Source organism: Peromyscus californicus, unplaced genomic scaffold, assembly GCF_007827085.1.
Source record: "Peromyscus californicus insignis strain IS unplaced genomic scaffold, ASM782708v3 Scaffold_22__1_contigs__length_63687245, whole genome shotgun sequence".
NCBI lineage: Eukaryota > Metazoa > Chordata > Mammalia > Rodentia > Cricetidae > Peromyscus > Peromyscus californicus.
Window position 1 is genome coordinate 37402359 of NW_026294525.1, and position 26243 is coordinate 37428601.

At 41.7% G+C, this 26243-nt stretch overlaps 1 long non-coding RNA gene across 1 annotated transcript; it reads right to left on the reverse strand.

Moving 5' to 3' along the window:
- Positions 1 to 1053: 1053 nt before the first annotated feature.
- Positions 1054 to 19231, reverse strand: LOC128118544 (uncharacterized). Its single transcript, XR_008221253.1, has 8 exons — positions 13670 to 19231; positions 12896 to 12989; positions 10950 to 11002; positions 9666 to 9816; positions 8443 to 9046; positions 5662 to 5862; positions 2802 to 3222; positions 1054 to 2619 (listed from the first exon to the last, which is right to left on the reverse strand). It is a non-coding gene; the product is annotated as an uncharacterized LOC128118544 (long non-coding RNA).
- Between the last annotated feature and the right edge of the window lie 7012 nt (positions 19232 to 26243).

Below are 26243 nucleotides of genomic sequence, written 5' to 3' on the forward strand. Positions count from 1 at the left end.
ACAGCTCCAGCAGCTCACAGCAGGGTGGTAGATGTGTACAAGGAAAAACAACTTTTTACTGTGGAGCCCTAAAAGGAATCAATATTTCAAGGACAACTCAAAGGGTAAGGAAGCTGATAAAGAAAGAGCTTGTTGAATATGTGTATGAGGACAAGTCAGTTGTTCCTGGTCGCTTCACAGTACCACATACCCTAGGTGGCCCCCACCTTTACCCTAATACAGGGCTTTTGAAATCATTCCCATTCACAATCATTTTCACCTGGTTGATTTTTACCCACATGTATGATATATAAAATATATAAGAACCAACATATAGAGACATATAAAATAGGTATACAAATCAGACATTTAATGATGACAAATCATAATTTTATTTTAAAACAATTATTTGGAATACATACAATTTTACCATTTACAAAAGATTAAAGAAAATCTGTGAATCTGTGTGCTGATTATTTTTATATAAAAAAGTAAATCTCGGCTGAATATTTGATACTGTGGGACATGTTTTTCAGAGTTTTTCAATATTTTTATTTTATGATCATCAATGTTAAGAAAACATCTTAGAGTAAATACATAGTACAAATGGCAGAGGTATGTTTACAAGGACCGTTGTTGGAAATTCTGTTCCAATGTTATGCCAAAATCTATGTAATTGATTTTTTTAATTCAAGTCAACAACTTAAACAGTTTTTAAATCGAGCACTCTAACACACTATAATGCAAAGGTCAAATAAGTGTATCTGAAAGACATGCTGAGAGATGATAGTAGAAAAACATTACATTACTATTTTCCATAATTAAACCACTAGGTTTCCATAAGAGCAGAAAAACTGGTACAGTAAAAATACTGTGATTCAAAACATATAATACCTTTAACTCGAGCAAAATTGCTTAAGAATACATGTGTTGGTGCCACACGGCCTGGTAGTGTGTGCAGTACAAAGTGCTGGGTTGTGTTCAGAGCCCAGGCTATACGTTCTGGTGGAAGATCCACCTCAACTCCCCTCCCCCATCTCTTTCCCCAAACCCGCCCCTTCAAAGCCCGTCAAACACAGCTCCTCCCCCAGAGAGGCTCAAGACCACTCCCACAGGGTATTTAAGCTGCATCCCAGAAAACAGACACGTGGTTTTGGGGTCTCTCGTCCTGGTCTCCTCTCTGGGAGACTGGAGAATCACCCAGGAATGCTTTACCCATTCAACTGGAGCTTTTTCTAAGTCAGTCTGATTTGGATTGCTGCATCGGTGGAGAAGCTTATGGGGATGCAAAAAAATGTATCACCATAGTGAAGTCGCGTGATGCAATACAGGCAAGTACTGTCAGAAACACCTCAGAGTCACTATGTGCTTGATTTTTCTACTTTTTTTTTATTAAGTTTTGATTGTTATCTGTCAGGAAATCTTTTTAATGTTACCAAAATTTCTATGATCCCCATATTTAGTCACAGGACCCTAAATAGGGTCGTAACACACAATTTCTGGAGCCTTGGCCTACTGAAAATAACAGTGAAGAAAATTTCTGAGATTATTTGAAACAGAGCTCAATATAGTTTCCAGTGGAAGTGAAACTGAGGGTGAGGTTCCACACTAAAAGCACAGACTACTACACTAAAATGTTAGTTACCTTTCTTAAAAGGTAACTAAGGGATAAATCACAGAGAAAAGAAGAGGAGGAGGAGGAAGACAAGGGTGGGGACGAGGACACCAGAAAAGTAAGTTCAAAAACAAAAGCAAAACAGTCAGAGATGAAGAAAATCCTACTTTTCCCATTGGAGAGAAGACTCAAACTAAAAGATTAGCAATGGGTGTCCAGAGGTTGAAGGATGGCCATGTACCCCCACTATAATTGATGTTGACTGCAGTAAGTGTGGGCTCCTCATACATCAGGCTGGCACGTACTGTCACCCTCACAGAGTAAACAATTAAAAAGAAGGATTTTTACAATCCCTTTAACAGGCTTCTTGTTCATTCATTTCATAAAAAGAAACTAAAGCTGATTTGTGAAAATAAACCATCCACACTCTTCTTGAAGTGATCCATCAATGAAACCATCGCAAGGGTTCCACGAACCTCAGATTCCTTTTACTTTAACAGGGAAACAAGAGAGACCCACGTGAAGAAAAGGCTCTTGTCTGCATTCTTGAGATGTCTTTTTACCCACAGGTCACAGAAGATTTTCAAAGTTCTTTAAATTGTACATTGTTATGAAAGTGTAGGGTTCTTTTTTTAAGATAACCCACCATCGCCCTTAAGTGGCCAATTGGATGAATTTTTTATTTCCAGAGCTGAGTTGTAATTTATTTCTAAGAACTGTACAGTCGTGTCTAATGTCTGCTGCATTGGATTCTGTCTTCAATAATGAATGTATCAGCCTTAGCGGTGATGGGGCTGATTACAGTGAGTGGCGCTGTATTTTGGCTCCTGTAGTTAACCAAAGGCTCCTGGTATTTCATAGAGCTCGCCACCTCAGAATTCTTTATAAGACTTCTTCCCCACACCATAGTATTTACTTACATCAAATCTTGCAGCAGTTGTTTTTATTTTCACGGGGACAGAGTTGTTTGTTCCTGCTTCCTGAAGAAGCTGGCCTTTTGGTGATTACATATCATAGACCCAAAACTGCTTCATGTCGCCGGGCAGTGGTGGCGCACGCCTTTAATCCCAGCACTCGGGAGGCAGAGCCAGGTGGATCTCTGTGAGTTCGAGGCCAGCCTGGGCTACCAAGTGAGTTCCAGGAAAGGCACAAAGCTACACAGAGAAACCCTGTCTTGAAAAACCAAAAAAAAAAAAAAAAAAAAAACCTGCTTCATGTCATTTCCTAAGCAAAACTGAGCACTTGGGTTTCCTCAGTTCAACTCTGAGAAGGAGGGACAAAGGTAACAGAGACTTTATTTGTTCAATGCTAGGGGTGGCACCCAGGACCTGGCATATGTGAAGCAAGTACTCTGCTGCTGAACTACAGGCCCAGTTCTGGAGGCGACTTTTCTTTTATAAATATTTATTTGATTATCTTCAGTTATGTGCATGTTGTTGGGGTGTTGCAGATGAGTGCCGGAGTAGAATGAGGCCAGAGGTGTCACAGCCCCATGGAGCTGGAGTTATCGTGTAGGTGGTTGTAAGTTGCCTAAAGTAGTTACCACGGTGCTGATGCCAGATCTTCTGCAAGATAAGGTGTGCTCTTAACCTCTGAGCCATCTCTCCAGCCTCCCAGGGCCTGCTTTTCTGATGAACAGGGAGCATTGTCAGAGTTATGTGTCGTTAGATTATCTTGAGAGCATTCCATCCATTCCCAAACTTCATTTCAATAGACACTTGGAAAAGTAAGTTTTAAGTCACCAAGGTGGACTTTAGTTCTCATCATTTGCAGAGTAAACTACACCAATAAGGACAGCTGCCAAGTATTGACTCGAATAAAACACACCCATTGATGTTCATGTTTTTAATGGAATGTCTTCCACTCGTGTGTGGTGTGTGGTGTGTGCACATGTGGTGAGGTAGGGGTGAGCACATCCACGTGGAGTGCAGGGCATGATGTCAGGTATCTTCTGTCTCTTTCTACCCTATTTCCTGAAACTGGGCCCCTCACTGAACCTGGAACTTACCGAATGAGCTTGACTGTCTGAGCATCCAGACCCTGAGATTCTCTTGTCTCTGCCTCCCAGTATTGGGATTACATCTGAGCACTGCACACAGCTTTTGTACATGAGCGCTCGGGATTTGAACTCAGGTCCCCGTGTTTACACGGCAAGTACTTTAGCCATGGGACCATCTGCTCGGTGACATAGAATTCCTTCTGTGTCCCGTTCACTCCTCAGGTTACGGAAAGATTCAGAGAACTGAGCCTCTCGGCCAGCGTCAGAGCAAAACACAATCTAATAGAGCTTTATGGCTTTTAATTGTCTAAATAGTGAATATCTCAAGTTCTCAGGCTTATTTAAATAATCAGCTAAATCAGGTATCCAGAGAATGTTTTTTAGCTTTCCCCTCTCCCCCCCCCCCCCCCCCCCCCCCGCCCCACAGTCCCAATCCCAAGATGAACTAATTCTTATACAAAAATAGCCTCTCTGGTATTTTGGCTCCACAACTGACTTCTCAATGAAGCCAAATCCCTGGGAATGAAAAAAAAATCCTCACATGCACACAAATCTTTGTAAACCTCTGTGCAACAAAGGGGCATGTGTGTAGAGATATAGAGGCTGTTGGCTACTCTCATCCCCAAACAGATGAAATGGCAGCAGAACCTCATTCTTTGGCACCCTAGTCTACTTCTGAATCTTACCAGTCTCTCTTGACAGGATTACTTGGGTTCAATTAGGGCTCAGAGCTGAAGATTGGAAACGGTAGGATTGTAGACAACATAAAACAATTTTAGATACTTGTGTTCTATTGGCTGAAGACAATATGTTAATATTACAAGTGGGTTATTTGAAGTGACGTGGGACAGCCACCTCAACGTCACACATACAAAAGAATCCTTTTGATATCACATCATGTAAGAGACCACTAATCTGTGTAGTAGTTACTATCACCACAAGTAAATGTGGTTGGGCCTGAAGGGCAGGACCATTCAAGCTTGGATGTATGGCAAGGAAGAAGTCCTTTTAGCTACATCAAACTTGAATGACATCTTTTTATTCTGCTCAGGAGATCTATGATATCCAATGGGTCTTAATATTGTTTCTATTTTACAAGATGGGAAACTTAATTTATATTAGCATTCGGGGAACCAATATCTTGGTTTAGTTTCTGTGTGTAACATGCTATATAGGAAAGTGTGGTTAAGGAGTGCATTGCTTTGGGGATCTGGGACTGAGACAGACGTAGTTTTCCTCATTATATGGGTTGAACGCCGTAATGAAATTTCCACATTTTGCTAAATTGAAGGTCACAGCAGCCAAACAGATGTCAAACAGTACAGACTCAAACTTCACACCCCAAAACGTCTGGTGCCTCTTGTGAGATTTATCATACGTAGCCAGTAGAGAGTATAGATGTGTCTAAGATGACACTGTTCTGTTGTTTTCAATGACTACGAGTCTTCGCATTTGAAATCCTCATTTAGATTGGAATACCTAGATGTTGCACCCTATCTCTTCTCCCAGCCCTCCTTCAAATTTGTTCTTAGGGTCATCTCTCAGATACAGGTGACTGGGGTAAGTGATAGCGAAACCACATGGGAGGAAAATACGTCTCCCAGATCAGTGCTCCAAATTACGGAGGCCAGTCTTTAAGGCCCGGAACGCTGCAAATCTAGCCAGCTCCCAGTAGCAAGGAGCCCAGACCAGGTCTTCTTATTCTTTTTATAGAGAAGCAATAGCTCCCACCTAGTTCCTTTAACATCTATACTCTTATTTTTTTTCCAGATATTCTGCTGATGTAACACAGTGATGACAAGATACACCACTAGAAATTCTGCCAGGTTCCAAAACAGACATCTGAAGACAAAGGACAGACAGCAGCATTCTTCAGTTCACTATGTGAGGCCATAGTTGCCCTAACATATTGGGAACTGCCGAGTTACATAAGTCTCCATGAAAATAGCTACCAACAGTAGCTGCGGATTTAGAGTGGGATTTAAAATCCTCTCATAGCCCATTTGCTTTAAAGTAGCAGGTCATGGAGCTGATTTTCCATATGTTCCTTACCTCTGGATCTACTCACCAATTGACTCCTTATAGTAGGTCTGCCTGCTGCTTTGCAGGATGGATGACATTCAAGATTCCTTGGTAACCAAAGCAGGAGAACTCCTCCTACCTCCCAATAACCTCCTCATTCCTTTCATGTTCAGAGAATGGGAAAGGAGGCCAGACAGCAGCGATGTGAGGGTGAACAACAGCCAGAATCGTAATTTATGCCTCTTATCTGAAAGAAAGGTGGAAATGGAGAGAATGTTCCATGTTACTCGGTATTTTTTTTTTTCAGCATGCTTACTCTCTCCTCAAGAAGGTTTGCCAAAACAAACCATCTATTTTTCACATGAATTTCTCTCATTTGTATTTTTTGCTATGAACAGACTCCTTAAACTTAACAAGGGTGGGAGAACTCCTACTAAGAGCAGTACTAGCTTCTCAAAGCCAAGAACCATCATCAGGCTCAATAAATGCCTGTAGGTAGCTAGCTATCCCATAATGTTCATGAAGGCACAGTGAGTCCTCAGGGCACTCTGACATACCCCCATCCTCCATATTTGCTTCCTATACAGCCACCCTTTCCAGGCTTGTTCATGTTTTGATAGTCCTTTTCTACACTGATTTACTCTCTCCCCGACATCCCCATAGCTCTTCCTTAGGCCTTTCTTCCGCATTCTCCCTGACTTGCACCTGTCACAGACCAATTTTCAGCACAAGCATAGGAAGCACACAAGTCGTGACACTGTTCTAAGAGTACTAACTATAGCCTCCCCCCCCCCGGGGGGGGAAGCTCATTCACATTCAGTGAGCAAACTAGATTTGAGGGCTGAGAATGACTTTCATTCATTCCAAGTTTCCCCATCTCCACACTCAGAGCCCTTCCAGAAAAGGTGGTATCAGAAGTCCCTGTTATAGGTAATAGAAGGTGATGGTCCTGTGATGCGTTCACACATAAAACGATTAAGAATCACCCATCCTAAAAATCAGTCTTTGAGGGTATGTCTGGGCATCTCAGTTCTCATCTACGGAGGTCTGACATCTTTGGGGTTGGCCATGTTCTTGGACCCTTCTCCCATCTCCAGAAGCAAAACAGACTTCTGCCTCCCTCTACTACAGGGCTCTCTGGGAAAGCAAAATCACTGGGAAATAATAACAATAAAAATAGTAGATTACTAACAGCAGCCAACAAAATTCTTGGGCTTCTCAGGTGCCTGTTGCACATTACAAATGATTGTAGAAGAAAGAGCAATAAAGATGGGACATTTGGGCCTCGTGGAAGAGAAGAAACTTCCTATTGCTGCCCTTGCTGACACCGGGGAGTATTAGGGGGTGCAGTGTGGGTTAGCTTTTCTTCCCCATAGGACAGACTCTGGAACATGGCCCCTTCTAACACATGTTAACACACATGTTAAGATTCTGATTTGAGCAGTCTCTGGTTCGTTGATGGTGTGGCTCAGAGACCTGATCATTGTCTCACCCACTCTCATGCCAAAGGTACAGAAAAAGACAAATATTTGAGAGGCAGGGGGAAAAAAAATAAGGCACCCATCTCAAATGTTGGGCCCATTCTTGCTTGTTTCCCTCTTAAGCCTGGGAGTAGTGGAAAAGTTCCATTAGCCAGGGGGAAGCCATGTGACCAGAATAGTGACTGAAGCTTTCATTCAGCCATTGTGAATTCCAAATGATCTCAGGAGAAATCGCAGTTGAACGAACACCAAGCCTGTTGTTGTTCTTTAAATTTTCCAGTGTTACAGAGTACAGGGGCCTCCAGAAGGCTAGAGCATGTTCTACATAAAGTACTTATGCCACAACCTAGCAGCACCCTTAGGAAAAACGAAACCCTGGAAGTCACTTGTGTCCATTGTCCCTCTGGATTGGAGAACTGGCTCACTAGTTCAAGCTCATTGTTGGTATCCCAGAAAAAACAGACTCACTCAGACACCAGGTGTGTGTGTGTGTGTGTGTGTGTGTGTGTGTGTGTGTGTGTGTGTTACCAATTTAGAATCTAAAAGATTCCAGACCCATAAAAATAACATTTATAAAATCAATCTTATTTTTGTAACTAAAGATTGAGTCAAAGAAAAATGGAGTTATTGGCTTTTGTTTAAAACAGCCAAATTGTAACTTCACAAAACATACTTTGGTTTCAAAGATTTAGAAACATGTGAAAGACCTTAAAGGAGTGGGAAGTAATGATGGGCTTGCTTGCTTTGCGCATTTAAGCCCTATTTCTAGAACACATCAGCACAGCCATCAGCAGGATCCTGCCTCTATCGAAACAGAACCCTGGGAAACACACTTCCTATTCAGAAAGTCCTAAAAAATGGATACATCTTGTTTATAGGATTATTTTATCCCAGGACTATTAAGATAGCTCAATGGGTACAGCCACCTGCCACCAGGTCTGACAATCAGAGTTTAACTCCAGGGCCCACATAGTAGAAGGAGAGAATGAATTCCTACAGCTTATTCTCTGACCTCTACATAGCTCATGAGTACTCACACACAAACAAAAATACACAAAATAAATAAGAACGTTAATAAAAGAAATTTTGTTTTAAGTTCGTTTCTTAAAAAATGAGAGATGAGTCAAGAAATATTCTGAATGTTCCCCCCCAAAATAAAGCAAACGAGCCAAGCTGCTATACTCCAATTCAAGTTTTGATTTGGATCTCATTCCATTTCTCTGTCATTGGGCGATCCCTGTGTCTTTCTTGGGGTCCTGTTTTCCAGGTAGCCTCCCTGGTGATGTGAGTAGCAGTCCAGTCATCCTTGTTCCACATCTAGTATCCTCCTATGAGTGAATACATACCGTGTTTGTCTTTCTGAGTCTGGGTTACCTCACTCAGGATGATTTTTTCTAGATCCATCCATTTGTCTGCAAACCTCATGATGTCATTGTTTTTCTCTGCTGAGTAGTATTCCATTGTGTATATGTACCACATTTTGTTTATCCATTCTTCAGTTGAAGGGCATCTAAGTTGTTTCCATGTTCTGGCTATTACAAACAATGCTGATATGAACATAGTTGAACAAGTGCTCTTGTGGTGTGGTTGAGCATTCCTTGGGTATATGCCCAAGAGTGGTATAGCTGGATCTTGGGGGAGATGGATTCCCAATTTTCTAAGAAAGCACCATATTGATTTCCAAAGTGGTTGTACAAGCTTGCATTCCCACCAGCAGTGGAGGAGAGTTCCCCTAGCTCCACATCCTCTCCAGCATAAGGTGTCTTCAGTGTTTTTGATCTTAGCCATTCTGACAGGCGTAAGGTGGTATCTCAGAGTTGTTTTGATTTGCATTTCCCTGATGATTAGGGATGTTGAGCAATTCCTTAAATGTCTTTCAGCCATTTGAGTTTCCTCTGTTGAGAATTCTCTGTTTAGCTCTATAGCCCTTTAGATTTTAACTTCTTCCTCCTTAAAAAGAGATGAAGAAAACTCAGGAGAAGGAAATCTATCACGGAATATAAAAGTAAGAGTGTGTTAATGACAAAAAGATGTCAACTTAGTTATTTCTTTGCCCAAATAAATGGGGAGTGATAGCCTAGTTAGTATCTGGAGGAACTGCAGATTCTATTCATAAATGGGTCCCACGGTGGTAGCCACGATGAAAGCAGGAAATGTAGTCAAATATTTCCCACTTTTTGACTAGAGCTGGATTCCATTGAAGAGGACATGCATGGTCAGGTTTTCTGTGGTGCCCAGCAGTCTGGGAGGGAAGAATCACAGAACTACCAGAGACTCTCTTCAGATTTTGACAAAAGAGTCTGCTTGGGGGTTCTGCCAGTGATGAGAAAGACAGATGGCCTACCAAATGAGTGTTGCTCTGTCACATAACTCCTGGAGTAACACTCAGGAACAGACCAGCAAGCCATCACTCTGGCTGTCTCTTTTTGTCAACGTGACACCTTAGGAACACCCCTGCCCCCAACACAATGACAGAGGTTTGGCTCCTCAGCTAAACTTAATGAAGGAGAAGTAATTAGGAGCCTGAAAACTGAGAAAAGAAGGTGCTAACTAAACAAAAACCACTTACCCATATTTTTTCCTGAATTTTGATCAAGCAATTCACTCACTCCAGGAATGCCATCATCTGCTTTAGGGTCTCACTGAGTACTAGTGGAAGACATTTGAACCTTCAAAACAATAAACAGATGACAGGGTTTCTCAAGGCCTGATTTGAGAGACTGTAACATAAAAAAATCTCCACTTTAGTATTGTCAGTCCCCCGACTCTTGTGACAAACTATTTTATGACTATTCCTTCCCCAGTTCTCACATTAAAGACTATAATTGCAAGCTAAAAGAAAAAGAAATCTGTTGGTTTCAATTTTTCTTAAATCAACTGCAATTCAACAACATGAAACAATCAAAAATAGGGCGCCTGAATGTTCAGTAACCCGTCAACATTAGCAACAAGTTATAATCAAACGAAACCATTCCACCGATAGATCCACGCCAGCCTGCAGTTCTGTGGGAATTCCATGCCACAACCTTCACTCACCTTGGGCCCGAGTCCCTCTATTAGCACAAACACCCCCATTGTTAGAAAATATCTGAGTGAGTCGTAAGAAAAACAGATTTGATGTAAGCATGTCTTTTTGCTCCTTCCTAGTTACCTAAAAGTACCTACAGCAGTTTTCAATGATTATCTCCTTTGTCTCCCCAGAACAAACTCCAGTGGACTTAAGCAGGTTGTTTTTAAGTACCTTGGCGGTCCTCTTCCCATAGGAATTACAACCCTGAGCAAGCTGCACTGATAGCTGGGAAGGAGGTAAATGTGCCAATGGCTACTGCAGTGGGAGGCAGCCTGCCAGGGAAAACCACCCTACAGCATCCAAATCCCAGAGGTAAGAGTCAGTTGAGCTGAGAGGACATCCCAAAGCATTGGCATCTCATCAGAGCTTTCCATGTGATTCGACTGTGACTCTTACAAAGCCATTTTCACAATTTTTTTTTCATTTTTCAAATTATTTTTTCCAGTTCTCTTATTGAAAATAGGTTTACATTAATCAGCAAAACCAGCACTGGAAGAATTTTGGGAGAATATCTAATTTGTGCTTTATCAACTTCCTTGAACATACGAATCGCTTCAGAATCTTGCTTAAATAAAGAGTCAGTTTTGAGTCAGAGGAGTTCTAGGGGAAGGGAGTCCTGACTTCTGTGGCTAGTTGAGGACACACTTTTGACTTGCAAGAAAGTCCCCTTCTGACTTTAAGGAATGAGAACACTAATAATTAAGTAGATAGCATGGCTTCCTTAAGAGAACACAGTGGACAAAGGAACATAATGTGATCAGAACCCAACACAAGAACTCTCACCTCAAGGTCACCAGACAACCACTGCCATGCGAAAAGAATGACTATTTCTCGTTCTGAAAAAAAAATATTAATAAATCTAATTTTCCATAGAAAGTTTTGAAAGAAACTAAGTTATAATGGGATTTGGCAGCGTAGAGTCTAAAAATTGATTTACAGTGTAGAGTTATTATAAGAATCCACTTTTGTGGGGTTTTTGTTGTTGTTGTGATGGTGAATGTATGGTGAAAGGGTTTACAAACTGAAAAGAAGAGAGAAATAAGCCAACCGTACAATAACCCATGAAAGGGGTGCCGAGAGAGAAATGAAATAACAATACACAGAAAATAAAAGACCCTGGGCTGACCAAAGGAAAATAAGAATAAAAGGAGAGAACCGGAAAATTAAACACAGATTCTAGAATAAAAGGCAAACGCAGTAACATGGAAGGAAAAGCTAATGGGATGGAAGGGTTCCTGGAAAAGGACCATACACCAGAGAACAGAAAGCCTGGGAAGACGGAACGCTAAGGAGACATGTGAGTAGGTGTAAAAATTATCTGTCTAATTTAGTAGTAAACACCAGAAAGGGGGGCTGTGCTTCATTTATCATGGGTTTTCATCGTTCATTCTCTTAGGTTAAAAAGTCTAATTCCAGCCGGGCGGTGGTGGCGCACGCCTTTAATCCCAGCACTCGGGAGGCAGAGCCAGGCGGATCTCTGTGAGTTCGAGGCCAGCCTGGGCTACCACGTGAGTCCCAGGAAAGGCGCAAAGCTACACAGAGAAACCCTGTCTCGAAAAACCAAAAAAAAAAAAAAAAAAAAAAAAAAAAAAAAAAAAAAAAAAAGTCTAATTCCTCCCTTCTCACTCAAACATGGAATGCTGCCATCATCAGCAGGAGGAGAAGCAAGAGCCACTGAGTCTACCATCTCTCCCTGAGACAAGAGAACAAGGTTCAGCAGAGAACAAAGGTCTTCCAGTTTTCTTGTCCAGTGCAAAAATATCAAGAGACTCAGAAGTGCTCCCCCAGCCGGGTGGCCATGTGTCATTGCAGCATGAAGTGCAAGTTTTTTTGAAGCCAGAGTTTCAGCATAAGAACCTTTTCCAGGCAAACCGTGCCCAGAAGAGTGGCCTTCTGGGAAAGCATCATCCCTTGAAATGAATCTACAAAAACTCATTGTGTACTGCTGATCCAGTTCCGGCCATTCCCTAGCTATGGCTCATTCTCTGCTTTGACACAACATAACCTCAAGGAAGCCGAAAAGAATATGGTTTAAAGTTTTCTCTACTATAGATCAGACACTGACCATGCTAACTTGTAGAAAGATAACTCAGGTCATGGAAACAGGTAAAGCTGGCTTGCGGTGATGAGACTACCCATGCAGGTCCCACTAACAGATGGCTTCACTTTCTCAGCTGTGCATGCACTATGCGCCCATGATGTTATCACTAGCACCAACGTTACAGTGATTCAAGAACTGCAACTGGTCACGTGCAGTCTCCATGGATGGTTTGGTTGGTTGGTTGGTTGGTTGGTTGACCTTTGTGATTTTTTGCAATCTGTGTTTAGAATCTGAATTTTCTTCAAACAAATTGTAAAGTTTACTCAGGAGATCAAAAGGTAAAGGAACAGATGTAACGGTTGGGACAGAAATCTCCATCGTAAGTAATGTTCATTCATAAAAAGGCAAGAGTGATTCATACATTTGTGAGAAGTCTCTGAAGGTGGAAGATGACAATTCCTACATAATGCCCTAAGTAATTAGTAGGGAACAGCTAACAAGAAATCACCCTCACTTCTAGCATTTGTTCCTAAAGCCCTATCTATTGGAAACATTTTCCTTACTTTCACCAATGACATGCTATTCATTCATAAATGGGCTGGACTGCTGGATTTTAGCTTGAAATTCTCTGCAAGATTCCTTTGGACTCGGGGTCAAATGCTGAAGGAAGCCAGAAAGCATAACTCACCCAAGCATTGATTCTGATTCTGGAGGAGCTGAGAGGGCTGAGGTTTCCAGTGTAAGAGAACTTCTGTGGCCTCACTGTCCAGCATCAATGTTCACTATAAAGAAAAACCTTCCTTAATGTGATAACCTGCCCCTAGGCCTCCTATCCTGAGTCCACACCATGGCTGCCTTTGAGAAGGTCCATATCAGTCATCTAAAACCATCCAGGTCACATTCCACTATAAATGGGAGGCTCTGACCCAGATCCAAACAGAAACAAAAATCCAAAACCTCCTTTTCTTATATCACAGACTTCTGAACAATATGTTTGGAGTGGGCAAAGCTGGAGTTCTTCCAGAGGGAGCCAGAAATCCAAGTCACAGGGGGGATCTCAGCTTCCTGATTAGATGTCAGCAAGTCTAGCCTGAAACATGTCTGAGGTGGGAGAAAGAAGCCTAGCCTTAGTGGACGAACATCAGGAAACACATGTCTACTTGTATGTATTTGAGAAACATTCATGACTAAAGGCACAGTTACACATAAATCCCAAGAGTAGTATCTCCTCAGTCGTCACCAATTCTCATTTTTATTTTTTTCAGGCTCACTACAAAACAGCAAATAAATGTTTTCACAACCAAAATAATGGATTTACCAGGTAGTCACTGTTAGTGCATTGCACAGATTGAGCCCTTTTTGGTGAATAAGTTCTGTCTTAGTTTCTTTTACTGTTGCTGTGACAAAACACTCTGATCAAAAACAAAAACACTCCAGTGAGAAAGGGGTTGTTGTAACTCACGGTTCAAGGCACAGTCCATCATGGTGGGGGAGGTCAAGACATCAGGAATATGGATAGGAGTGTGCATTCCATCCCCAGTGAGGAAATTGACTGGGATGAAGGCATGGTGCTTCTCAATTCCCTTTCTCCACTTCACACAGTCCAAGGTCCCCATCAGGGAATGATGCCACCCACTGTAGCTGGCTCTTCATGTCTCAGTTATTGTAATCAAAATAACCTCCCATGAGCATATCCAGAGGCTCACTTCTCAGAGGATTCTAGAACCTGTCAAGATAAGAGTTAAAACCGACCACCACAAGTTCCAAAAATGGAGCTCCATTGAAAGAAAAACAAATGTATGGAAAATAAGTTTTTCCAACATCAGTGAAGTCCAGCTTGCTATTTGTTTAAGCAATTCACAAATACCCTCCCCGGTCCCAATGTGCAGTCACTTCTGCAGAGTTAATTGCATCCCACAAGAAGATCTGTTGGAGTTCTAAACCTTGATGACTGGGAATGTGCCCTCATAGTGAAATAGGGTCTTTGCAGATGTAATTAAATGTAAATTAAGATGAGGTCATTCTGGAGTGTGATGGCCACTTAATCTAGTATGATAATGGAAGCCTCTGGACTGGAAGAAATTACATTGTCTCCTCCAGGCAGAGTTATAGAAATTAGCAGCATACTTGAAAGTTAGTCTCGGGACGGGATCAGGAGAGTCCAGATGCTACTTGGCCAACAGCCAAGACCAGAGCCATGCCCGGGCAAGACAGCCAGAATTGTAGATGGCCTTCATTCACTCTTGCTGTCAGATGCCACGGAAGAAGACAGCCAACCTTTGAGATGAAGTCACTAGATATTTCATCTGGCCTAAAACTGAAGTGGGTCAAATTGAGGCAGAGCAAATCTCGAGTAAAACCAAGACCAACTCAAGAAAATGTATTTCTGCGTACATTGTGGTGGATAAACTTCTAGCAGCTAATACATGAAAGCTTCAATGCTGTCACCTGTTGGAAGAGAAATCATTTCTCCTGTTCTGTAAGCATCGTGTGTGTGTGTGTGTGTGTGTGTGTGTGTGTGTGTGTGTGTGTGTGTGTTTCTCTGTCTCTCTGTCTGTCTGTCTCTCTTTATGTGTCCCTGTGTGTCTGTCTCTCTCTGTCTCTCTCTGTCTCTGTCTCACTGTCTATCTTTCTGTGTCTCTGTCTTTCTCTGTGTGTCTCTCTTTCTCTATCTCTCTGTTGCTCTTCCTCTGTCTCTCTTAGTCTGTCTCTTTCTGTCTCTGTCATCTCTGTCTCTGTCTCTCTCTGTCTCTGTCTCTCTGTCTCTGCCTCTGTCTCTCTCTGTCTCTGTCTCTCTCTGTCTCTGACTCTCTGTCTCTCTGTCTCTCTCTGTCTCTGTCTCTCTGTCTCTGCCTCTCTGTCTCTCTCTGTCTCTGTCTCTCTGTCTCTGTCTCTCTGTCTCTGCCTCTCTGTCTCTCTCTATCTCTGTCTCTCTCTCTCTCTCTTTCTCTCTCTCTCTCTCTTCCCCAATCACAGACCTATAACATTTTCATGCAATACCATCACAAACATTACTAGGCAATCTAAGTACCCCCTCTAAAGGAAATTTCAACCTCACCAATGTCATAATTCCATGTGCCTCACTAACAAGCTCATTAGATAAATGAAGGGGAACAAAACGAAGCTTTATTCGTTTTAAAACTAAGAGGCTTTTATAAAGTGGAAGGCATCCATGGAACGTTCTTAACTGCTAGTCACCGGGGAGTGGCACACTCTTCTTCCTGAACTACTGGCACCAATGTGGAGGAAAGATGCTTGGCACCTGGATAGCTGTCTCCAACACAGCAGCCCACACATGGGGGCCTCCATGTTGACGCAGCAACAGTGATTCACTCACAGCATCCCAGCCTTAGTATGTCACTAAAATGGGAATTCTGGTCTCACATCAGGTCTTTTTGACCACATCAGCACACATGGCTAACGATCGTCAGCATGTCACTTAAACATACAACGTGTAAGACACGCAATGTGGAGAGCATTGCCTAAGAAGTTAAATCAGACATTAATTAATAAGACTGAGGTGGTGAGTGGATGCAGACTGACAATTTGAGTGGTCTTTTCCCACTGTATTATCTGTGATGTGGTTGTGTGCAGATTGGGTTTAACAAGTTTATAAGCAAATCAATCTGCCTTGGCAACTACGAGATTAATCCAGCTAAACCAAAAATGCACAACCCAATAAAAATGGTTCTTAGCATTTTTTTAAAGAAAGCTTAAAGGGACACCATCTTCAGAGTTTTGGAGCTACGTTTTTACGTTATCATTTAAATTGTAAAGTGTACATTTTACCCTTGGAACTTAAGGAAATAGCTCAAAGTAAAACTCATAAGAAAATCTCTTTTCAATTTCCTCTATTGTCAAAAGTTATACCTAATAATCTCCATCAATTTGCAATGTTTGGGCTGAGGCACACATGAAAGTATTTAAGAACTGTGAATTCATTTCAAATAAAAAGCTTTCAACTATAAAATCAGTTCTCCCAAGAATGTGGGCAAGTAATGTCATCTACGTGGCAACCATCTTAAAGGTTTTCCCCTTTAAGTTCATAAACTTCTCTCTGATGTTTCTAAGATACATTACCATTGATCGACAGAGTCACACAGCTTCCAATTAGCATCTTTGCAGATATTGGAGGGGTTGCTATGTTTTTAGAAGCATCTAGAATTTTTAAGCATTGTGCAGCTTCATTGCCTCAGTTTTGCAGGTGGAATATCTGAGTCTGAGAAATTCAGTCACGTTACTCCAAGCCTCGGAAGACGAGAACACAAGACCTTACTCCTTCTCTCCTAACCTCACCAGAGCCCATCCCTCCCTTCTCCTCAGGACTTGAACTGTGACAACGGTGACTGGGGGAGATAAAAGGTGCATGCATTAAAGTAGTGACCATAACTCCATGCTACAACGATTTCCAAGCATGTACAAGGCTCTGGGTGCGATCCCCCAACACAGCTAAATTACTCAATTAATTAAATAAAACCATAAATCAAGATTGAGCTTCCATACAATATCCAAATCATCATGCTGCAACTTTTCTTTCTATCATGCATAGCTTGAAGAATTTAGGACCAGATTTGGAAAAATCATTTAAAATCAGACTCCACACTACCACTTCTTCCCACTTGGCCTGATGAACAATTGTTTCCATTTCCTCTGTCACTTGTTCATCAGCCTTAAAAAGCCAGTTATGACCATCTATCTATTAATTTTCATTGGTTTATTAATTCTCATTGTCTTCTTGAAGGGTCCCGTAACTATCTGCCAGCAACTTCTCCATTTTGTGGCCATCATCTTCTCTCTCTCCTTTCTGACAGCTTTCCTTAGTTCCATCAGGACACAAGACAATGGCTCCCCAAATCAGTCTTGTCTACCTTTCAAACACTTCTCAAGTTAAAGGCAAATTTTTGTTCTCTTACAGATTACAGTATTTTTCTGTCGCTGTCCTTTTCACCATTTTTTTGAAAGGTTTGAAAAAGACATAATTGTGCTTATTCATTTGGGGTTTGAGTGTGTTCTGTTTTTTGGGTTGGTTTGGGGCTTCTGCTTCTTAACACAATTGCACAATTCACAGTGTGTCAGCATATCCCATAACCTCATTTTCTTTTTGGAAAGTTGTGAAGTTTCACTAGGCGACAGCGTTAAGCCTCTTGGCACAAGGGGACGTGTTCCACCATCATATTTACCCTGTCCACTGCCAAAAGGAGAAAAGAACCAAACAGAACAGAATCAGAAAATACATCATCTATAACGGAACAAGACAACAAAATACAAGAACTGTTCGTGGAAAGGACTCACAGTAGTGAATAAGAATGCCGGGGGGTGACATTCTCTCTTCCCCAGCACTCCAAAGCACAGGCTGGCCATCCTGCTCTGCAGACTGAGTTCTAGGCCCACTGAGCTAAATTGTGAGACTCGTTTAAGAAAGAAGGGAAGGGAGAAAGGAGGAAAGGGAGGAAAGAGGGAGGGAGGGAGGAAATAAATGAGACAGGGTACTAAGATGGTAGGAAGAATAATGGCTAAGTAAGAGAGACAGGGCTCAAAACATCTCACCCGTACCCAAGTCTACCTTGAGTTCCAAGGTAAAGGCAATGATAATAGTAAGAAAATGAACAATTCCAGAAGAGCAAAGGGGAGTCATGATAATGATGAATAATAATCAAGGCTATTTAATTCTTATATTAAAGCCTCCTTGTGCCTTTTTAATTATGAGGGGATCTTACTGAAGGCTCATAAACAAAGCAGGAAAAAGTGTGTTGCTGTGGGGTATCTTGATCGACAGAGTCACACAGCTTCCAATTAGCATCTTTGCAGATATTGCAGGGGTTGCTATGTTTTTAGAAGCATCTAGAATTTTTAAGCATTGTGTAGCTGTGAATATGTTTTATTACCATTGGTTAATAAAGAAGCTGCTTTGGCCTATGGCAAGACAGGCTATAGCCAGGTGGGAAATCCAAGCAAAGATTCAGGGAGAAGAAAGGCGGTGTCAGAGGAGATGCTGCGAGCCAAGGGGGTGGGGGGTTTGGGGGAGAAAGATGTAACTGAACACAGGTAAAGCCACAAGACATTTGGCAAAATATAGATTAATAGAAATGGGTTAATTTAAGATGCAATAGCTAGCTAGCAATAAGCCTGAGCCATAGGCCAAACAATTTGTAATTAATATTAAGCCTCTGAGTGATTATTTTAAAAGTGGCTGCAGGACCGCAGGACCAGAGCGGGATAGAGAAAAGGCTCGGGTGCACAGTGAGTCACTCTTTCTCAAACGGCTTTGTGGTGTTTCAGTTAGTGATTGAAAATTGTTGGTACCAGCATTAAAAATTTCCCATCCATTACTAGACTAGACTATCCATAGGCTAGACTTGATAGTTCAGGTCTATAATCATAGCATTCAGTCCTCAGAGACAGAGGAATTGAAACTTGAGGTTAGCCTGGGCTTCCAGTCACCAGGCTTGTAAACATAAGGAGAGTCATCTATAAATAAATAAACAAACAAATACATTTGGACAATAAACATGGAGAAGGGTCCCCAATGCATATACAAATTCCACAAGGAAAAATAAATAGGAATTACTAATGACTAATAGCTAGAAAATGAGAATTTACAATTTGAGTAATTAAGAAGTCTGGCATGGTGCTTTCACTCTGGCCAGCCATTTAGAAAACAGACCACAGCTCTACAAAGAACTCAATCACCAAGGAATAGAGAAACAACTGAGCTCCAACATAGTAAAGAAGCTGAATGGAAGCCATCTTAGGATGGCTCCAGTACCCCAACCAGATGCTGGCAGCAGAGCTTTCCTTCCTAGCAGATGACTGGGCACCTGCAAGAGCTCTGGACCACAGGATCATTTGTAACTCAGTAAATGAGGAACAACAAAGCCCAGTATAAGCCATGACAAGCTCATGTTATAAAGCCCACCCACCTCACCACCGCCCAGTATTAACAGGTGTTAGTTGAATACCTATTCTAACTGAACTCTAGGTTGGATACTGCAAAATCAGCTGCAAAAACAGATGACCACAAGGGTTTGGTGTTCTTCCTCTTCCTCTTCCTCCTCCTCCTCCTCTTTTTCTCCTCCTCCTCCTCCTTTTCTCCTCCTCCTCCTTTTTTTCTTCTGTTGTTATTATTGTTAGGAAAGACAAATGGGCCTCAAAGTTGTCATCTCCAGCCTCCAATTCCAAATATTGGGATTATAGGCATGTACCTGACTTCCCATATTTGCCTGTGAAATATGAAATACAGTGATTCATCTGTTATTATAAGGGCTACTTAAAATATACAAACAGAACACCTAAGTAGAAAACTGGGAAGTACAGATTAGGTTTTCCTCCATTATTAGAAGCAATCAAATGAAACCTCAATGCATCACATTAGCATAGGCATGGTCCCCTCAGAAGCAGGAGAAATTATTAGTGCCATTCCAGATGTGACCTTTTGATTTCATAATCCTGAGTATTGCAGAATATTTGACATCCATGGGACCTTGCAACAAATCTAAAAACATCCTTTAATCCAGTGGTTCTCACTCTTCCTATTGTTTCGACCCTTTAATACAGTTTCTCATGTTGTGGTGACCCTCTAACCATAAAGTTATTTTTGTTGCTACTTCATAACAGTAATTTTGCTGATAGTATGAATTGTACTGATATTCAGATGGTTTTAGGCAATCCCCATAAAAGTGTCGGTCATCCCCTAAGGGGTCATGACCCACAAGTTGAGAACCACTGCTAACCCAAGCCCTATACTGATCAACACACCTCCTTTTCAAGTAGTCCTTAGGGCAGTGGTTCTCAACCTTCCTAATGCTTCGACCCTTTAATACAGTTCCTCATGTTGTGGTGACCCCCGCTGTAAAATTATTTTTGTTGCTACTTCATAACTGTAAATTATGAATCGTAATGTAAATATCTGTGTTTTCCAACGGTCTTAGGCAACCCCTGTGAAAGGGTCGTTTGACCCCAACAGGTTGAGAACCTTTGTCTTAAAGAAAATGCTGATCTATGTTGAGGGCACACTTCCTGAACCCTTTCTAGACACTTCTGCTAAAGAACTAATACAGCCCGTGTACCAAAGTAATGAGAAGAGTTCACGCTCGACTCGAGAGCAATAAGAGTTCCAATCTCAGGTCCCCAAGGAATATTGGAAATGATACTAGCCTCAGTTTTCTTGTCTGTAACTATGGGTGCTAGTACATACTCCTCCAGAGGATGGACATACTAAAGAGCATAGGTAAACACATCTCAGGAGGTTTCTAACCCAGGGAAGATGTCCAGTGAGTTTATACTGATGGTACTAAAGAGGAAGAAAGAATCTTGATATCCAAACAACCCTCCCAGAGAAGAATGATTCATTCTGTGTAACACAGCATCAGCTACGATTCCACAGTGGCTACAACACTAAAGCCGAATGGCTTTACCAGATGCAGGCAGCAGAAGGAAAAGTGTTTAGCCAGCCTTACTGGACAAAGCCTTCTACGTCATCAGCAACTGTGCTCACTCTCCAGAAACTCCAGGCCTAACCCTCGAAGATTAGCACTCATCAAGGGGGGGGGGGTGTCTTGGAGATTCTGGTTGTAAAACTGGGGTCAGGGATGCCATCGGATACTACCTGCTGGCTTTCTCTTTTGCTGTGACCATCATTTCACAGTCTGTAAAGCGGAGCCACTCCCAGCAGCTCATTTATTTCTCATAGAACACCTGCACTGCATGTGGTTACCTAGATGCAGACAGTATCACCCTCGGGTCAGAGACAAGAAGAAATACAAAAGCTTGCTGAATCAAGGACTATAATGTCTACCATGGTAACTAAATTAGGTATTTGAACACCAATCACGTATTTTATAATATTACTCATATTGCTATACCATTTTTCACATTCACTATTATTGTTAGTTTCTATTATCAATTACATTTGGTGATGACTCACTATAAACTACTCTATTAACTGATTTAAATAATTTTTAATGTTTATTTTAAGAAACAGCGCTGCGATAAATACTGTCATTACCTCTAGTTTACAGAGGCGGAATCAAGTTTAAAGGGCGTAGAGAACTTGCCCCACACTCTACAGCCCATGAGTAACAGAGACAGAGCTCCAGCCCACAGCTACTGAGTTTCCCACACACTATGCTGCATTGCATCCCAGATGTGCTTCCAAGTGATGCCCAGATCTAACGACCAGGGAACCTTTCATGACAAAAGCTTTCATGGAAAATAAGATGCTTTTGGCAAAGAGCGTATGTAATTAAGTCACATCATCTGCCCCTACATTTAATTAGGAAGTGGAAGCCCAGAGTGCATATTTAATGTTTGCAGTCATTTGAGAGGGTGCTGTAGGCATGGGAGGGGATCACAGTAGCTTGGCCAGGTGAAGAGGCATCTGGTAAGAATCATGTGCTCTGATTGGCCAGACGCAGACCGTGAACCAGTCTGAAAAGCCAACAGGCTGTGTTCACGAGTGGTAAAGAGCAAGGTTTAAATGAGTGAATTGCTGGTTATGATTTAATATCATCTTTCTAAAGGTTTTTATATGAAATGTTATGCAATTTCAAGAATTGGACGCACCTCTCAGTGGTGGTTAATATTGACTTTCAACTCGACAGAATCTAAACTCCCCTAGGAGACAAGCCTGAGGGTCTGCCTGGGAGGGATTATCTAGATCAGTCTGAAAGAGATGAAAAGACCCATATTAACTGAGGGCAGCATAAGTCAATGGGCTACATAAAAAGAAAAAGCAACTTGAGTAACGTACTCATCTCTCTCCTGATTCCTACCAGAAGGTACAATGTGACTGACTGCCTTGCATTTCTGGCACGTACCTTCTGCACCACAAGAGAGTGTACCCTAGAGCTGTGAGCCAAAATAAGCCCTTTCTTAAATGACTTGGTCAGATGTTTGGTCACAGCAATGAGAAAAAATAACAAATACACTTTCCAATTGTCTGCAAAGAGAGAGGCGGGGCTATACTTTGAATTTGCTGCAGTTACAGAGTCCCCAGCAGCCCCCCGATTTCCTGGGTGGTTTCTTTCCTAACTCAATTCCCAACTGTCCACCTTCTCCCCCAATTGAGATGAAGAATAGCTGAGAACAAGCCATGAGTGTGGAAAGACAGAGTTCTGGAAATAACGGCTGTATTGATGTTAACCACTCAATACAGTATTTCCTCTCCAGTGCTTATTCATTTTCATTGCCTCCTAAGCACTAGAAACAGAATGAAATGTAAAGATAGGAAAAGAAGAGATAAGTTCGTCATTATTTGCAAATGATAAGATCATCTCCCCACCCAACATATAACAGCAAATTGCCAAAATAGGAACTGCAGAGTAACACACATTAAAATACAATTTACATTTTTTAACATAGAGAAAACACATTAAAGAGGCAGTGTTGTGGATAATCTGTGGCCATATAAAATGTAAAGTTCTCAGTATCAAAATTAAATACAGTTGCAACTTCTTAAAGAGGAATCAAACATGATTGATGGTGCTGAGGGAGACTGTAGTCATATCTATAATATTTATTTTTGATAGCCTGAATATGTTTATTGTATGATTTCTTCAATGAATCAAAGCCATTAAACACTAGTTTATGTTTACTCACTAGCAGAATACAGCTTTTTCTTAGAAATTTAATATTGTCTATAGACTGTACATTCTTTCCATTCAATTAAAGTATAAGCAGTCTTGCAAACGGCTATCCAGAATTAAGCACAGCACAAAAACTCACAAAACAACAGCTTAACAGCAAGCCAAACAATAAACCAATGCTCATAAAGATTCTAACGTATACAAAATTATAAAACCCTTTTTACTCTAAGCTAAGGCTTAAAAAGTAAATAAGACTTAATAAAATAAAAAAAAAAAGAAGAAAGAAAAAACAGGAAAACAGCTCAGAAAAAAAAAACTACTTTAAAAAAAAATCATGCTTATGTTTTTTCTCCCTAGACCTCTTCCAACTCTACCTGTTCTGGGTCCTCCCCTGATACGCTTATTCTTGACCTTTGACCCATATACATCTGCACGTCTACAATCAAAGATATGGTTGGGTACATACATATTCAGTCAGTGACTGATCCTCCCTAAACAGAACATAAACACTTTGATAGCCTGCCTAACGGTTATTATTACTATAAACAACCTGACAACGGCAGCAGTTACTACTAAGAACTCGCCGAGTACATATGAATTGTCATTTTGACATCACAACGATTCCATGAGGTAATTACTGTTATTTCTATCACTAAATACATGAGAGGCAGGGGAGGATGGCTCAGTCAGTAAAGTGTGTGCCTTGCAAGTGTGAGGACCTGAGTTCAGCCCTCCAGAATCCACATAATAAAAACTGGGCATGGTGAGACACACTCTTAGAGTCTCTGTCCAAGGGAATCAGAGACAGGTAGGCTCCTTGGCAGCCAGTTTAGCCTACTTGGTGAGTTCCAGGCCAGTGAGATACCTTGCCAAACACACACACACACACACACACACACACACACACACACACACACACATACACACATACACACACACAGAGTAGATGGGACCTGGGCAACTAGCTGTCCTCTAACCAACACACAAGCACACACATGCATGCATAACAGCACACACGAGTGGAAATTTCCAAAATGATGGGCAGAAATGAAGCGAAATCCAGATGAACAATGAACAATTGTTCTATCCATTTTGGAAAAGCATCAAAATTCAAAATGATCCCAGAGGCCATTGGGCTGATGCAAGAGTGTCATCTCTTAAGTCCAGACTTAGAGTTACTGCCTCATTTAAAAAAAAAAAAAAAAAAAAAAAAGGAGCTCTTTGTCCTTCTCAACATCGAGGCTTTCCAGGATTTGAATGGAGTGTATTTGTAGGTATGTTTCACTAAAGAAGATGCAATCACATGGGATATCTGCCACTGGTGTATACCTACCACTGTAAAGATGACATAATCATATGAAGCTTCAGTCAGATCGGAGATTCATGCTGAAAAGATCAAAAGATGTTGACCTTTAGAGAGTAAAAGGTTGAGTGGGGGTGGGGGTGGGGGGAAACAGTAACATCTTAGAAAGTAATCGGAAGTTGAGCTTAAACGAAACTTTTAAAAAGACTCTACCTGGCTGAAATGAGGCTATAGAGGATGAGAAGTAACTATACAATTTACTACATTGTATAGATAACTACAGTAACTATATATGGGGCGGGGGGGAGGTTTAAGGTCAGATCTAACCCTAAAATAGCTGCTGGTGATGACAGGAGCCCTGGAGGGCTGTACCTGATGTTTCCACTGTCCAGCACTTTTTCCTCAAATTCCTCCTTTGTCCCTACTGCTGGAAACACCGGGTGGCAAGAGACCAGGAAGGTAAGACGCAAAAGCCAAGACCACATGGATGAACCTCCTTTTCTCCAACGGGTGCCTGATACGGAATAGAAAGCTGACTGTCACGTCGGGTTTCTCTCTCGCTGAAGCCTCCCTCCCAGCTGCAAGTCCGTCCAGCATTCTCTACCCTCTTGGAGCTTGGCTTCTGCATCCTACCTTCCACCATTCTGCTTTACTCTCTCCCTCTGTCCTGTGACAAGGGAGGCAGTGTGGGAACAGGCTAGAGCAGCGGTTCTCAACCTGTGAGTTGAACAACCTTTCACGGGGACCATTGGAAACACGACTATTTACATTACGATTCATAAGAGTAGCAAAATTACAGTTATGAAGGAGCATGTTGTGGTTGGGGGGTCACCACAGCAAAGAAGAACTGTATTAAAGGGTCACAGCATTACAAAGGGTGAGAGCCACTGGCCTAGAAGGACCCAGTCTCCTGGCACTATCTACTCAAGCTCTAACGGGAATTTACAGCTAGTAGAATAGGAATCTAGCTTGTATTCTAAAGTATTCACATCAGAAGCCATTTATCTTTCCCTTCCATTTCCATTTTCTCAAAGTACATACTCCGTGGGACTTATTTCAGCCTCTACTGTTTGTAGGTGACATAGATTTGCTTCTCGGAGCCACCCAAAAGGACTCAGAACTTCAGAGATACAATCGCCTGCAGTCTTTAAAAACCATGATTGACAAATCTAAGATATGTGAGAATTTGGCTGATTTACTTTCTTTCGTTGTCTCAATTGTTTTAATTACTTGCACAACTTGATTGACCCAAAAGAATAAAAAAAATGAATATTAGGCCTTTAAAACCTTCCTTGGGATGAGGGGGAAAAGAAGGAGGCAGACCAAAAGAATGAGACCTCTGAGTGTCAGGAGCTGGTGACAATTGGAAGCAAAATGGATCACGTTGTCATTGTAAAGCAACAGAACAGAAGCAAATTATCATTTATTTTCGGGGGAAACGTTTTTTTAATCCTAACAGCAGCTTCATCCGTAAAAACTGTCTCCTGGATGCCTCCTTACTTAGTTGTGTCTAAATAACTCCCTTACTCCGCACAGCCCCACCCAAGGCAAACCAGCAAGGAAAAGGAGGAGTCTGAGTTAAAATCTGACACCGTTAACTCCGCTCTTCACAGGGAACCCGCCTGATTTCATGGGCAGTGCATTCACTAAGAACCTATTTGGATGTCAGTCTGTGAAAGTGATAATAACCCCATGGAATTCCCAACAGGAAACAGCTATCGAAATGAAAAGAAAACACCACCACTGTGTTTAAAGCTGAAGAACACAAAAACACTGGGCAGCGCCTTACAGACACCGAACAATAGGTCAAGGAAGACCAAAACCGTGGGAGCGCCAGACCGTGAAATGGAGAAACAATGGACGCTGAAGTGGGGACTGGACACTCAAAAGCAGCTATTAATCCAGGCAAGATCAAAACAGAAATCAATCTATCCCTGTGACTTCCAGAAGATCATTAAAAACTAATTACTTTCTGTCTACCTCAACCGCTTTGTTGCTGAAACTGGTACGTTGTCCTCTGTCTAAATCCTGGAGGAAAAAAAAAAGGACCTGTTTTGTGGCTCAGATCATGGCGAGTCACGTGTCCCCACCCTAGAGCCCAGGCACTAACTCCCAACCGCTTCTTAACACTCCTACAGACTCGTACCAGC